Source organism: Arachis stenosperma, chromosome 10 (assembly GCF_014773155.1).
Source record: "Arachis stenosperma cultivar V10309 chromosome 10, arast.V10309.gnm1.PFL2, whole genome shotgun sequence".
In the NCBI taxonomy this organism is placed as follows: Eukaryota; Viridiplantae; Streptophyta; class Magnoliopsida; order Fabales; family Fabaceae; genus Arachis; species Arachis stenosperma.
The window spans coordinates 27488362-27503765 of record NC_080386.1 but is presented as its reverse complement, the minus strand read 5'-3'; the positions used below and the strand labels follow the sequence as shown (position 1 = coordinate 27503765).

Genomic DNA, 15404 nt, shown 5'->3' with positions numbered 1-15404 from the left:
TGAAATCACAGAAAAACACACAAACTCATAGTAAAGTCCAGAAAAGTGAATTTTAACTAAAAACTAATAAAAATATACTAAAAACTCAACTAAATATACTAAAAACATACTAAAAACAATGCCAAAAAGCGTACAAATTATCCGCTCATCACAACACCAAACTTAAATTGTTGCTTGTCCCCAAGCAACTGAAAATCAAATAAGATAAAAAGAAGAGAATATGCAATGAACTCCAAAAACATCTATGAAGATCAGTATTAATTAGATGAGCGGGTTGAAATTCAGAATGGTTGGCTTCTTTAGGAACTCAGAATCCAGATAGTGTTATTGATTCTCCTAGTTAAGTATGATGATTCTTGAACACAGCTACTTTATGAGTCTTGGCCGTGGCCCAAAGCACTCTGTCTTCCAGTATTACCACCGGATACATGCATGCCACAGACACATAATTGGGTGAACCTTTTCAGATTGTGACTCAGCTTTGCTAGAGTCCCCAATTAGAGGTGTCCAGGGTTCTTAAGCACACTCTTTTGCCTTGGATCACAACTTTATTTCTACCCTTGCCTTTTGGTTTAAAGGGCTATTGGCTTTTTCTGCTTACTTTTTCTTTTTCTCTTCTATTTTTTTCATTTTTTTTTTGTATTCACTGCTTTTTCTTGCTTCAAAAATCATTTTTGTGATTTTTCTGATCCTCAGTAACATGTCTCCGTTTTCATCATTCTTTCAAGAGCCAACAACTTTAACATTCATGAACCACAAATTCAAAAGACATATGCACTGTTTAAGCATACATTCAGAAACAAAAGTATTGCCACCACATCAAAATAATTAATCTGTTATAAAATCTGAAAGTCATGCAATTCTTCTCTTTTTCAATTAAGAACATTTTTCATTTAAGAAAGGTGATGGACTCATAGGACATTCATAACTTTAAGGCATAGACACTAATGATCATAAGGCACAAACATGGATAAACATAAAGCATAATTTTCGAAAAACAGAAAAATAAAGAACAAGGAGATTAAAGAACGGGTCCACCTTAGTGATGGCGGCTTGTTCTTCCTCTTGAAGGTCTTATGGAGTGCTTGAGCTCCTCAATGTCTCTTCCTTGTCTTTGTTGCTCCTCTCTCATGATTCTTTGATCTTCTCTAATTTCATGGAGGAGGATGGAATGTTCTTGGTGCTCCACCCTTAGTTGTCCCATGTTGGAACTCAATTCTCCTAGGGAGGTGTTGATTTGCTCCCAATAGTTTTGTGGAGGAAAGTGCATCCCTTGAGGTATCTCAGGGATTTCATGATGAGTGGGGTCTCTTGTTTGCTCCATCCTTTTCTTAGTGATGGGCTTATCCTCATCAATGAGGATGTCTCCTTCTATGTCCACTCCAACTGAATAACAGAGGTGACAAATGAGATGAGGAAATACTAACCTTGCCAAGGTAGAGGACTTGTCCGCCACCTTATAGAGTTCTTGGGCTATAACCTCATGAACTTCCACTTCCTCTCCAATCATGATACTATGAATCATGATGGCCCGGTCTATAGTAACTTCGGACCGGTTGCTAATGGGAATGATTGAGCGTTGGATAAACTCCAGCCATCCTCTAGCTACGGGCTTGAGGTCATGCCTTCTCAATTGAACCGGCTTCCCTCTTGAATCTCTCTTCCATTGGGCGCCCTCTTCACAAATGTCTATGAGGACTTGGTCCAACCTTTGATCAAAGTTGACCCTTTTAGTGTAAGGATGTTCATCCACTACAAGAAAAATACCCATTCAGCCACACTTTTTTTAAGCTACATTTGAAAAGCGTAGCCTATTCATAGAATAGGCTACGCTTTTCTCCGTGTTGCCTTTTTATAAGAGAAAAGGATACACAAATGCGGCATCATTTAAAAAGCGTAGCCTTAGGTATTATAGAAATCACTTATAAAGCGTAGCCGTAGGTTGATATCTATAGGTTCACTTTTCATATCAAAGGAGACGCTTTTAAAGGGTAGCCTATTTGTTAAGTTTTGGGTGCACTTTAAAAGCGTAGCCTAATGTATCTAGGCCAAATGCACCCAAACACTTAGTAATTTTTCTTTTCCTTATCACCAAATCACACTCACCTTCGAATACACTCACTTTCGCCTTTTGATCAGAAAAAAGTTTCGCCCTTCACCTTCGCAAATCACCTTCGAATTAATTGTTGAAAACCTTTCCCTAACACACCCACACACTCACACTCATTCTCACCATCACTCACCACTGCCACCACGCCCCCCTTTCACACACACACACACCCAGATCCAAGAGAAAGAGTGAACCAGAGGGAGGAGAGGAGGGAGACAGAGATGAGAGAGCGCGATCGAGAGAATAGAGAGTGAGAGGGGGTCACCACCGCAACGTCGCTGCAGCCGCCGCCATTGCCGTCACGGAGCAGGGAGCCCGGTGGGGAGAGAGAGACGATTTGCAGACGAGATGGAGAGAGAGGACGAAGATGCGACACAAGAGAGGAGGCTGTTCTGCCGTGCACTGTCGTCGCTCCTGGGGTCGATTGAAGCCGCCGCCGCAGCTAGGGCTTGCCGTGCTCCTGTCCGTACTCCTAACCTCTGTCTCTCTCTCTCCCTCTTCAACTTTCATTTCATTCTCATTTCAATTTTAATTTCGATGTCTCTGTAGGCAACAATATATTTTAGAAGTTGTATTGGACTGGAAGAGAGGGAAGGGGAGTGTTTGAACTTTCAATTTCATTAATTTTTGCTGAATTTCTGTGCCTGTGGGTGAATACTGGATTGTGAAGGATGGTTAGGATTGTGAATACAGAAGTTTGGACCTCTTCATATATGGTATCCCTTCTTTTTTTAATTCCCATAAGAGCTTAGGATTGGTTAAACAGAGCAAATTGAAACTTTGAATGTTCCCCTCATGCAGGGAACAATGCTGATCGATTCCTGCATTGGAGCACTAGGTTCCAAATTGTTCTAGGCGTGGAAAGGGGATTGCAGTACCTTCATGAGGATTCACATCTAAGAATTGTTCACCGAGACATCAAAGCAAGCAACATTCTTCTTGATCATAAGTTTCATCCCAAGATTGGAGACTTTGGCCTTGCCAGGTTCTTCCCTGAAGACCAAGCTTATCTTAGCACACAATTCACTGGAACATTGTAAGTCCAATTATTAAATATTTTAATTACTATGTATGCTAGCTGTATATTCACCATGTTACTCATGTTATATTTCAGTTTTCTATTTATGTTTTTTTTTTGTCATAAATTGTATAGCCTATAATTTTGAGTATTATAATATCACAACACACACCTATACTACACACACAGTTATACACAAAATATTAAGAGTTCTCATCCACTATTGACCCTAATCAAGTCTCAAACCTGAGTACGCAACACATATCATAGGGGAGTGGTGTGAGCTTATGAATGAATCTGGTTTGCCATGTTACCAGGTTTAGTTATTAAGTAATTGAGCTGAGCTGTAAGTTTGACAAATGAAATGGTTTCCTGCCAGCGCCAAAAGGGCTGTTTTTGCCGGAGCCAGAACATTATCGAGGACCAAAGCTAAAAGTTGCCATCATTGGAGCTGGGCTTTCTGGCATGTCAACTACAGTGGAACTCTTGGATCAAGGACACGAGGTTTAACTCCTTTAATCTTTAATATCACACTTCCTCCATTTCATATTTTATAAGTCATTTTGATACTTTGATTTATGAATTTATTTTGAAATTGGATGTTATGGTGTACATGGTAAACTTGATTTTTGAAGCAAAGGGGAGTGATTTGGTCAGTTTCTTAACACAATTATGGTGTTAAATTTATTAGGATATTCTAGCTAATGCATTTTATCTAGTATGTTTACTTTTAATTGCTCTCGATCAGGTGGATATATATATGAGTCGAGGACTTTTATTGGTGGGAAATTTGGTTCTGTTGTTGATAAGAAAAGAAACCAAATTGAAATGGGATTTCTTACAAATAGAAGTTGGTAAACGGACTTGATTGATCCCGTCTTTGAAATTCTCCAACCCCTCTGTTTATTTATGGTCTGAGAAGTTAAAAAATATTAAATATATAACCCTAGGAAACTTTGCCTAAGCAAAATTGATCAATTTTTCATGCCCATTGTGTTTAGGATTTGAAAAGCCATGCTTTATAGATGAATCCTTTGTTTTGCTTTTTTATCATATTATCCTTCTCCTTAAATCTTAATGAAATTATTCTTTTATAAAAAAGATAAAAAAATGTCTATTGTATTTAAATTATAATATATTTTATTAATCCATCATATTTTTTCAAAAACTCTGCTGATCTGAGCTTATTTTCTAATGTGCAGTCCCAGAAAAATACATAGGTGTTGCAGAAGCTGATTTTCTGGTATTTCTTATTAGAAAAAATACCATTTTTTTTCATTTTCAAGTTTTTCCTTGTTGACTTTAGTAATATTAGTCTTATAAATTTATTAGAAATTTTAAAATTTTAAATTTACAAACTGTAGATAAAGGTTGAAGACTTCTTTAGGTACTTTTTCTCAGATGATGCTGTAAACTTCCATGAGTCTTTCCATAAAAGATGTGGTGATAAAGGTAGCCTGCATGAAACAACTATGAAACCTCTACATTTAAAAAATCATCTTTAATTTTGTATGCTTTGCTGGTTGTGAGTATGGTTTAAAGAGAAAAATTTAAGATGACTAATACCTGTCAATACACCTTAATGTTTTGTCGAGGATGATTTTTTAATTTCCCCCCTCCCCTTTCAGACTTCAAGTGTAGTTCGTGGCGTCCTCAAGAGAAATTTGGGTATGCTCATGAACTATCTTTCAACATCCAATAAGACTTTAGCTTGGTATGTTTCTGTCAGCTTTATTTCTCTTTTCTATCTGAGGTTCAACTAAAATTTTGAATGAAGCCAAAGTGAATGCCTAATATGGGGGCTTATTTACAGAGAAATATATGAACATATTGATGAGTTACAAAATTCCATTTCATGGAAAAAATGATTGAGTAGTGCATGCTTTAAGTAGTTAAGTTTGAAGTTATTAATTCAAATTAAGTAAATATAAGATAGAAAAAATTGTTAAATCTAAGATCTTGAGCATATGTCCTTTGATGAAGCAATAATAAGATCTTTGATGCGTCCCTATGATTTTTAAAAACTTAGTAAACTGTTCCTATGGAGACCTGCTAGTGGACATAATTGTGTTTCCTTTTCAGGAGCAAAATTTGGTGGCTCACCCAGCACCACCAGCGTCTGCTGTGTTTGCCTGCTGTTTCACAAATTTCTTTTCTTCGATTCTGCCTGCTGCTATTCTGTCCTATGCTATCCAGTTTTGCCCTAATTTCCACCTTCTTCTAGGTTGTCTTTTTTTTCCTGCCCTATTTTGTTGTTTTGCCATTATCTCTTGAATGATTTAATTGCTGCTGCTACTGCTGGGTCCCAAATCTGTTTGATTATATCAATTTAATTCTTGCTAAATGATGATTGTGCTGAATTTGTGGTTAAATGGTTGCATGGCAGTTACAATTTTTTTGTCTGTAATTTTTACAGTTATTTTGGTTTAGTTGTTTGAGCTGGTAGCAGTGTTGTGCTAACTTTTAAGAATCATTTAATACATGGATTAATTCTGGAATCTCGATAAACAAACCTATAAACAAACCTTTTCATATTTGCTCAGGGGCTGTTATTTCCAACAAGGTATGGAAGTTAAGATGGAAATGAAGGTGGAAGATGCATATAGGAAGTCAATGGAGACAGTGTTGAATTGGATACAAGATACTGTAAATCTTAACAAGAGTCAAGTTTTCTTTCGTACATATACACCCGTGCACTTCAGGTTTGTAATTTGTTGCAACAATTGTTATGATTTATATTTTGCCTTCCAAGTTTTACATATATTTATCCAATAATGTATGAACAGAAGTGGATATTGGAGAAGCGGTGGAAGTTGTCATTTGGAAACACTGCCAGAGCTTAACATGTCATTAGTGCCTAATGATAACTGGTCACAATTCAAAATAGGCAATTCATTGCTATCATCACACAAAAACAGCACTGAACTTGTCAAGTTAAAAATATTGAATATAACAGAGATGACAGCTCAGAGAAAAGATGGACACTCATCAATTTACTATCTTGGTCCGAATGGCGGCACGGCGGCACTCCATCGGCAAGATTGCAGCCACTAGTGTCTGCATGGTGTACCTGATACATGGAATGAGCTGCTTTATGCAATGTTCATGAAACATGAAGGCTTCTCATAGCAAGGAGCTTCAAAGAGTCATGGAAGCATTATATACAGCAATTCTTTTTTATTTGTCTTGGGCAGCAAGGACTCGCAAATTGTTCTCAGCAGTCTCAAAAAGACGCTAACACGTAGAATAGAATTATGTATTTATTTAAAGAAATTATTTAGTATAATTATGTATTTATTTTTATTTTATAATATTCAATTCATTCAAATAAAAATACAAAATTATTATACATGTAATATATAATCATATTACTAAATATTAGGTTTTAGAAAAAAAAATTATTAGAATATATATAATAAAAAAAACAATGAGGGACCTAAGGCTACACTTATATACAGTAGCTATAGTATACAAAAAAAAAGAGGGATCTAAGGCTACGCTTATAAAAAGTAGCTATGGTATACAGTGTGGCTACGCTTTATAAGTGATGCAGTAGCATTGAAAAGCGTAGCCTATTCTGGAAAAATGAAAGCTGAAAAGCGTAGCCTTTGGTCCTGGACAGCATCACTTGAAAAGCGTAGCCTATTCCCAAACGCCAAAAGCGTAGCCCTTGGTGCAGAAAAGCGTAGCCTTTGAGAATAGGCAACGGCCGAATAGGAATCACCCCAAAAAGCGTAGCCGTAGCCCAAAAAGCGTAGCCGTAGCCTAAGGCATCATTTTTTTTCACTTTTGGCTACACTTTTCAAGTGTACTTGAATGGGTGTTTTTCTTGTAGTGATCTCCTTGCATCATGGGCAAGTTGAATGCCAACCTTACATTTTCCGGACTAAAATCTAAGTATTTCCCCCGAACCATTGTAAGCCAATTCTTTGGGTCCGGGTTCACACTTTGATCATGGTTCTTGGTGATCCATGCATTGGCATAGAATTCTTGAACCATTAAGATTCCGACTTGTTGAATGGGGTTGGTAAGAACTTCCCAACCTCTTCTTCGAATCTCATGTCGGATCTCCGGATATTCACTCTTTTTGAGTTTGAAAGGGACCTCGGGGATCACCTTCTTCAAGGCCACAACTTCATAGAAGTGGTCTTGATGCACCCTTGAGATGAATCTCTCCATCTCCCATGACTCAGAGGTGGAAGCTTTTGCCTTCCCTTTCCTCTTTCTAGAGGTTTCTCCGGCCTTGGATGCCATAAATGGTTATGGAAAAATAAAAAGCAATGCTTTTACCACACCAAACTTAAAAGGTTTGCTCGTCCTCGAGCAAAAGAAGAAAGAAGAGAGTAGAAGAAGAAGAAATGGAGGAGAGGGAGATGGCTTTGTGGTTCGGCCATTATGGGTGGGTTTGGGAGGGAAAGTGGTTTGAATTTGAATGGTGAGGTAGGTGGGGTTTTATGAAGGATGGATGTGAGTGGTAAAGAGAATAGTGGGATTTGATAGGTGAGGGGTTTTTGGGAAAGAGGTGTTGAGGTGATTGGTGAATGGGTGATGAAGAAGAGAGAGGGTGGTGGGGTAGGTGGGGATCCTGTGGGGTCCACAGATCCTGAGGTGTCAAGGAAAAGGCATCCCTGCACCAAGTGGCGTGCAAAAATGCATTCTGTGCCAATTCTGGCGTTAAACGCCGGGCTGGTGCCCATTTCTGGCGTTTAACGCCAGCTTCTTGCCCTTTTCTGGCGTTTAACGCCAGTCTGGTGCCCCTTTCTGGCGTTAAACGCCCAGAATGGTGCCAGACTGGGCGTTAAACGCCCAACTGCTACCCTTACTGGCGTTTAAACGCCAGCAAGATCTTCCTCCAGGGTGTGCTGTTTTTCTTCCTGTTTTTATTCTGTTTTTGCTTTTTCAATTAATTTTGTGACTTCTCATGATCATCAACCTACAGAAAACATAAAATAACAAAGGAAAATAGATAAAATATAACATTGGGTTGCCTCCCAACAAGCGCTTTTTTAATGTCAGTAGCTTGACAGAGGGCTCGCATGGAGCCTCACAGATTCTCAGAGCAATGTTGGAACCTCCCAACACCAAACTTAGAGTTTGAATGTGGGGGTTCAACACCAAACTTAGAATTTGGTTGTGGCCTCCCAACACCAAACTTAGAGTTTGACTGTGAGGGCTCTGTTTGACTCTGTTTTGAGAGAAGCTCTTCATGATTCCTCTCCATGGTGACAGAGGGATATCCTTGAGCCTTAAACACAAAGGATTCCTCATTCACTTGAATGATCAATTCTCCTCTATCAACATCAATCACAGCCTTTGCTGTGGCTAGGAAGGGTCTGCCAAGGATGATGGATTCATCCATGCACTTCCCAGTCTCTAAGACTATGAAATCAGCAGGGATATAATAGTCTTCAATCTTCACCAGAATATCCTCTACTAGCCCATAAGCTTGTTTTCTTGAGTTGTCTGCCATCTCTAGTGAGATTCTTGCAGCTTGTACCTCAAAGATCCCTAGCTTCTCCATTACAGAGAGAGGCATGAGGTTTACACTTGACCCTAAGTCACACAGAGCCTTCTTGAAGGTCATGGTGCCTATGGTACAAGGTATTGAAAACTTCCCAGGATCTTGTCTCTTTTGAGGTAATCTCTGCCTAGACAAGTCATCCAGTTCTTTGGTGAGCAAAGGGGGTTCATCCTCCCAAGTCTCATTACCAAATAACTTGTCATTTAGCTTCATGATTGCTCCAAGGTATTTAGCAACTTGCTCTTCAGTGACACACTCATCCTCTTCAGAGGAAGAATACTCATCAGAGCTCATGAATGGCAGAAGTAAGTCCAATGGAATCTTTATGGTCTCATTTTGAGCCTCAGATTCCCATGGTTCCTCATTAGGGAACTCATTGGAGGCCAGTGGACGTCCATTGAGGTCTTCCTCAGTGGCGTTCACTGCCTCTCCTTCCTCTCTAAATTCGGCCATGTTGATGGCCTTGCACTTTCCTTTTGGATTTTCTTCTGTATTGCTTGGAAGAGTACTAAGAGGGAGTTCAGTAATTTTCTTGCTCAGCTGTCCCACTTGTGCCTCCAAGTTTCTAATGGAGAACCTTGTTTCAGTCATGAAACTTTGAGTGGTTTTGATTAGATCAGAGACCGTGGTTGCTAAGTCAGAGGGGTTTTGCTTAGAATTCTCTGTCTGTTGCTGAGAAGATGATGAAAAAGGCTTGCCATTGCTAAACCTGTTTCTTCCACCATTATTGTTGTTGAAACCTTGTTGAGGTCTCTGTTGATCCTTCCATGAGAGATTTGGATGATTTCTCCATGAAGAATTATAGGTGTTTCCATAGTGTTCTCCCATGTAATTCACCTCTTCCATTGAAGGGTTCTCAGGATCATAAGGTTCTTCTTCAGATGAAGCATCCTTAGTACTGCTTGGTGCATTTTGCATTCCCGATAGACTTTGAGAAATCAAATTGACTTGCTGAGTCAATATCTTGTTCTGAGCCAATATGGCATTCAGAGTATCAATCTCAAGAACTCATTTCTTCTGATTTGTCCCATTGTTCATAGGATTCCTTTCAGAAGTGTATATGAATTGGTTATTTGCAACCATTTGAATGAGCTCTTGAGCTTCTGTAGGCGTCTTCTTCAGATGAAGAGATCCTCCAGCAGAGCTATCCAAAGACATCTTGGACAGTTCAGACAGACCATCATAGAAAATACCTATGATGCTCCATTCAGAAAGCATGTCAGAAGGACATTTTCTGATCAATTGTTTGTATCTTTCCCAAGCTTCATAGAGGGATTCTCCTTCCTTCTGTCTGAAGGTTTGGACTTCCACTCTAAGCTTACTCAATTTTTGAGGTGGAAAGAACTTTGCCAAGAAGGCATTGACTAGCTTTTCCCAAGAGTTCAGGCTTTCTTTAGGTTGTGAGTCCAACCATATCCTAGCTCTGTCTCTTACAGCAAAAGGGAATAGCATAAGTCTGTAGACCTCAGGGTCAACCCCATTAGTCTTGACAGTGTCACAGATTTGCAAGAATTCAGCTAAAAACTGATGAGGATCTTCCAATGGAAGTCCATGGAACTTGCAATTCTGTTGCATTAGAGAAACTAATTGAGGCTTAAGCTCAAAGTTGTTTGCTCCAATGGCAGGGATAGAGATGTTTCTCCCATAGAAGTCGGGAGTAGGTGCAGTAAAGTCACCCAACACCTTCCTTGCATTGTTGGCATTGTTGTTGTTTTCGGCTGCCATGGGTTCTTCTTCTTTGAAGATTTCTGTTAGGTCCTCTACAGAGAGTTGTGCCTTAGCTTCTCTTAGCTTTCGCTTCAAGGTCCTTTCAGGTTCAGGGTCAGCTTCAACAAGAATGCCTTTGTCTTTGTTCCTGCTCACATGAAAGAGAAGAGAACAAGAAAATGTGGAATCCTCTATGTCACAGTATAGAGATTCCTTGAGGTGTCAGAGGAACAGAAAAATAGAAGAAAGAGGTAGAAGAATTCGAACTTAGTGAGATAGAGTTCGAATTGTGCATTGAGGAGGAGTGGTACTCCATAAATAGAAGGATGTGAGAAGGGGGGAAGAGATTTTCGAAAACAAAGTAAAAGATTTTAAAAACATTTTGAAAAAAAAGTAATTGATTTTCGAAAACTAAAAGTGGAGAAGAAATCAAGTGATTTTTGAAAAAAGATTTTGAAATTAGAAATCAAAAAGATATGATTGAAAACTGTTTTGAAAAAGATGTGATTAAAAAGATATGATTGAAAAGATTTGATTTGAAAACAATTTTAAAAAGATTTGATTTTAAAAATTAATGACTTGCCTAACAAGAAAATATATGATTCAAACATTAAACCTTTCTCAACAGAAAAGGCAACATACTTGAATTATTCAATCAAATAATTAATTGTTAGCAAGTATCTTTGAAAAAGGAAAGAAATTGATTTTGAAAAAGATTTGATTGAAAAGATTTGATTTGAAAAAGATTTGATTTTGAAAAACTTTGAAAACTTGAAAAAAATTTGCATTAAAAACAGAATCTTCCCTCTTGTGCCATCCTGGCGTTAAACGCCCAGAATGGTGCACATTCTGGCGTTTAACTCCCAATGCTCTACCCTTTTGGGCGTTAAACGCCCAACCAGGCACCCTGGCTGGCGTTTAAACGCCAGTCTGTCCTTCTTCACTGGGCGTTTTGAACGCCCAGCTTTTTCTGTGTAATTCCTCTGCTGCATGTTCTGAATCTTCAGTTCCCTGTACTATTGACTTGAAAATAGAACCAAGATCAAATAAACAATGCATGCAAGACACCAAACTTAAAACGAGACATTAGACTTGACAAGAAACATAAAATATTTTTGGTTTTTATGATTTTTATAATTTTTTTGATTCTTTTCGAAAATTAAGTGGAAAAGAAAATAAAGGTATCAAAATTCTTAATGAGAATTCCAGGAATCATGCAATGTTAGTCTAAAGCTTCAGCCTAAAGGAATTAGACATGGATAGCCAAGCTTCAGCAGGACATTGCATTCAAGAGCTAAATTGATGAGAATCAATCAGCTTTGGTGATGATAAGAACATCACCTTGAAACACTAGAATTCATTCTTAAGAACTCTGAAAAATACCTAATCTAAGCAACAAGATGAACCGTCAGTTGTCCATACTCGAAACAATCCCCGGCAACGGTGCCAAAAACTTGGTGCACGAAATTGTGATCACTACTTTTCACAATTCAAATAATCCCTAGTAATGGCCCCAAAGACTTGGTGCTCATCAATACCATGGCATAAACACAACTTCGCACAACTAACCAGCAAGTGCACTGGGTCGTCCAAGTAATAAACCTTACGCGAGTAAGGGTCGATCCCACGGAGATTGTTGGTATGAAGCAAGCTATGGTCACCTTGTAAATCTCAGTCAGGCAGACTCAAATGGGTATAGATGATGAATAAAACATAAAGATAAAGATAGAGATACTTATGCAATTCATTGGTGGGAATTTCAGATAAGCGAATGGAGATGCTTTGTCCCTTCCGTCTCTCTGCTTTCCTACTGTCTTCATCCAATCCTTCTTACTCCTTTCCATGGCAAGCATTATGCAAGGGTTTCACCGTTGTCAGTGGCTACCTCCCATCCTCTCAGTGGAAATGTTCAACGCACCCTGTCACGGCACGGCTATCCAGCTGTCGGTTCTCGATCATGTCGGAATAGAATCCAGTGATTCTTTTGCGTCTGTCACTAACGCCCCACAATCGCGAGTTTGAAGCACATCACAGTCATTCAATCATTGAATCCTACTCAGAATACCACAGACAAGGTTTAGACCTTCCGGATTCTCTTGAATGCCGCCATCAATTCTAGCCTATACCACGAAGACTCTGATCTCACGGAATGGCTGGCTCGGTTGTCAGGCGAGTGCTCAGTTGTCAGGCGATCAACCATGCGTCGTGTATCAGGAATCCAAGAGATATTCACTCAATCTAAGGTAGAACGGAGGTGGTTGTTAGTCACACGTTCATAGGTGAGAATGATGATGAGTGTCACGGATCATCACATTCATCAAGTTGAAGAACAAGTGATATCTTGGAATAAGAACAAGCTGAATTGAATAGAAGAACAATAGTAATTGCATTAATACTCGAGGTACAGCAGAGCTCCACACCTTAATCTATGGTGTGTAGAAACTCCACCGTTGAAAATACATAAGAACAAGGTCTAGGCATGGCCGTGAGGCCAGCCCCATGATCTAAGATAGCATAAGACTAAAGATAGCTACCAAGATTCCAAGACGTCTAATACAATAGCAAAAGGTCCTATTTATAGGGAACTAGTAGCTTAAGAATTACAAAGATGAGCAAATGACATAAAAATCCACTTCCGGGCCCACTTGGTGTGTGCTTGGGCTGAGCATTGAAGCATTTTCGTGTAGAGACTCTTCTTGGAGTTAAACGCCAGCTTTTATGCCAGTTTGGGCGTTTAACTCCCACTTTGGTGCCAGTTCCGGCGTTTAACGCTGGGAAATCTGAAGGTGACTTTGAACGCCGGTTCGGGCCATCAAAGCTTGGGCAAAGTATGGACTATCATATATTACTGGAAAGCCCAGGATGTCTACTTTCCAACGTCGTTAAGAGCGCGCCAATTGGGCTTCTTTATCTCCAGAAAATCCACTTCGAGTGCAGGGAGGTCAGAATCCAACAGCATCTGTAGTCCTTTTCAGTCTCTGAATCAGATTTTTGCTCAGGTCCCTCAATTTCAGCCAGAAAATACCTGAAATCACAGAAAAACACACAAACTCATAGTAAAGTCCAGAAAAGTGAATTTTAACTAAAAACTAATAAAAATATACTAAAAACTCAACTAAATATACTAAAAACATACTAAAAACAATGCCAAAAAGCGTACAAATTATCCGCTCATCAACAAATTACAAGAATCATAGCGGTAGGTCCTCGTTAATCGAGTATTACCTTCCATGTATTACAATATAACATCTCTTAATTGAATAAACTCTTTATGTGGTATTTCTGTATGAATAAACCCAATGCTTATTTTAGGTCCTTCACTTAATTTGGTTTGTCATTCTAATTCATGTATGCATATATATACTAACCAAATAAGAAACAAATAATAATAAGAATTTTATATCTAAATATGTCATATAATATAACATAAATCATATAAGTGACGTTATAGAATATAAACCCATACTAGTTACATGATCCTTAAACAGTCCTGGTGGCATGCCTTTTGTCAAAGGATCAACTATCATCTATTTAGTACTAATATGCTCTATCTGTACCTCATTAGACCTAACTCAGTCTTTGATGGCTAAGTACTTAATATCGATATGCTTACTTCGACTAATACTTCTATTATTCTTAGCCATAAATACAGCAGCAGAATTATCACAATATATTCTCAATGGCCTAGAGATACAATCCATGATCTTAAACTCAGAGATGAAATTCTTTAACTAAATACCTTGTGATGTAGCCTCAAAGCAAGTAATAAACTTGTCTTCTATGGTAGAAGTGGCTACAAGTGATTTTTTTGCACTTTTCTAAGATACTGCTCCATCAGTAAGCATAAATATGTATCGTGATGTTGGCTTCCTAGAATCAACACATCCCACCAAGTCTGAATCTAAGTATTCAACAATTTTTAAATTGTCAGTGCTTCTATATGTAAGCATGAAGTCCTTGGTCCCTTGAAAATACCTTAAGACCTTTTTTGTAGCTCTCCAATGGATAATTTTTAGATTATTTTGATATATTCCTAACATGCCAACAGCAAAAGCAATGTCAGGTCTTATACAGACCTGAGCATACATTAGGCTTTCAACGGTTGAAGCATAAGGAATATTTTGCATCTGTTTATTTTCAAGTTCATTTTTGAGACATTGATCTAAGCAGAACTTGTTACCTTTTACAATAGGTGCAACACTTGATGAATAATTTTACATTTTAAAACTCTCAAGAACTTTGTTAATATAGGTTTCTTGCGATAAACTTAAAATTCTTTTATGTTTATCTCTATAAATCTTTATGCTAATAGCATAAGATGAGTCACTCATATCTTTCATATCAAAATATCTAGAGAGAAATTATTTCACCTCATGTAACAACCCTGAATCATTTGTTGCAAGAAAAATGTCATCTACATATAAGATGAGAAATATGAACTTACTTCTACTAACCTAGTGGTATATACATTGATCAGTAATATTTTCAATGAACCTAAATGAAAAAATCACATCATAAAACTTCAAATACCACTATTGGAAAGCCTACTTAAGACCATACACTGCTCTCTTAAGCTTACAAACTAACTCCTTACTAGCACTTGAGATAAATCCTTTGGGTTGTCTCATATAGACTTCTTCTTCCAAATCTCCATTAAAGAAGGTTGTTTTCACATCCATTTTATGAAATTCTATGTCAAAGTACGCTACCAATGTCATAATGATGCGAAAAGAGTCTTTCTTTGAAACAGGAGAAAAGATTTTTTTGTAGTCAACTCCTTCCCTTTGAGTAAATCCTTTGGCAACAAGTCAAGCCTTGTAGTGCTCAATATTGCCCGATGAAGCTATCTTGGTCTTAAAGACCCATATACAACCAATGGCCTTTTTCCCATCAGGTAATTTTACAAGATCCTAAACTTGGTTATCCGCCATAGAATTCATTTCATCCTTCATAGTATCTAGCCAAAAATTAGAATTACGACTTTCCTTTGCTTGTGAAAACGTCGTTGAGTCTTTTTCATAACAAACATCATAGTCAGACTCAGCAAG

General features: G+C 38.1%; 1 non-coding gene across 1 annotated transcript; it reads left to right on the top strand.

Moving 5' to 3' along the window:
• The first annotated feature begins 9861 nt into the window (after positions 1-9861).
• Positions 9862-9969, top strand: LOC130958655 (small nucleolar RNA R71). The gene has a single exon (XR_009077766.1). It is a non-coding gene; the product is annotated as a small nucleolar RNA R71 (small nucleolar RNA).
• Positions 9970-15404: the final 5435 nt, after the last annotated feature.